Source organism: Mastomys coucha, unplaced genomic scaffold (genome assembly GCF_008632895.1).
Source record: "Mastomys coucha isolate ucsf_1 unplaced genomic scaffold, UCSF_Mcou_1 pScaffold5, whole genome shotgun sequence".
NCBI classification, from domain to species: Eukaryota; Metazoa; Chordata; class Mammalia; order Rodentia; family Muridae; genus Mastomys; species Mastomys coucha.
In genome coordinates, this window is record NW_022196911.1 from 79,315,903 (window position 1) to 79,317,335 (window position 1,433).

A 1,433-nucleotide genomic window follows, 5' to 3' on the forward strand; every position below is an offset into this window, starting at 1 on the left:
GAGAGAGAAAGAGAGAGAGGGAGAGGGAGAGAGAAAGAGGAGAGAGAAGGGAGAGAGAGACAGAGAGAGAGAGAGAGAGGAGAGAGAGAGAGAGAGAGAGAGAGAGAGAGAGAGAGAGAGAGAGAGAGAGAGAGAGAGAGAGAGAGAAAAAGAGAGAATAAAGTTCTTAGCAGCTCTTAGGGCTATCATGTCAGAGGCTACCAAAGTTATCTATGTGGCTGTTGTAACTTACTTATAACTTAGCTGTGCCTCTCTTGGGAAGTCCATGCCTACACTTGAGGGTGTAATTTGTCCATTTTCCAAGTGTCTCTATTCACACTCATATATAAGTTTATGTTTAAAAAAAGAATCTCTTTCTAGTAAACGCCAACTCTAGAGTTGGAGAGGTAGCTTAATTGTTAAGAGCATAATCGGCTGCTGCAGAGGACCTGAATTTGGTTCTCAGCAGCCACAATGGGCAGCTTGCAACTGCCTGAAACTGCAGCTGCAGAAGGATCTGACTGATGTTTCTGGCCCCCATGGGCACTTGCACATGCACATGTGTGTGGGTGCATAAACACCATACAGGCACACACATATATACATAATTAATAATAGCAAATCAATATTTTTTTAAAACCCTCCCGTGCTGCTTCATATTGTCTGCCCTGAACTTTTTTTTTTTTTAATGCGGTCAATACCCTGCTTCATCTGTGCTAAGGGCTCTGGAAAGAACCTCCCAGGCTGGTACATGTAGCAGCATGGAGCTGTGCCCAGTTCACACCCTACTTACTACTGCTATTGACGTCTTTTCTGGTGACTGCAATGGACCGGCTCCGGAGCAGTGTTGATGAATTTCCTTGACGGCCACTTAGCTGCTCTCCTCTGCCCTTTGGCCTACCGGTAGCTCTCATTTCTCTCTGTTTCTGAGCAGGTACTCACAGTGTTTGATGAGTGCCCCTGGCCTAAAATAGAGGAATCTCCTTTGAGCCGTTTATACCCCTCTCTTGGGGCAGATGGAACAAACATGGTAGTCCAGAAGGTCACCACCATAAGGAGTGTTCCACCATGGTCTTACATGGTCTTTGCCTCTGAGAGGGCTGTTTGAGACCCTGTTGGTGTGAACTGACCCTGGTGTGACGCCCAGAGTCTTGAACCTCATTTTGGATCCAGTGTGTTCTGGATCTGAAACGCACTAGGGAAAGCTGCTTCTGTGTGTGACAGGCTCCAGTCCCCTCTCTTGAGTCTAAAATCTTCCTATTGCTCCTCCCAGTTGTTCCTGTTTGTCTGCTTGCTCTGAGACTTGTCCCCTCAGGTACAGGGAACTCTCTTCACCAGTGCTGGCTTGCTGGCTTGCTGGCTTGCTGTCTTGCTGACTTGCTGGCTTGCTGGCTTGCTGGCTTGCTGGCTTGCTGGCTTGCTGGCTTGCTGACTTGCTGACTTGCTGGATTGCT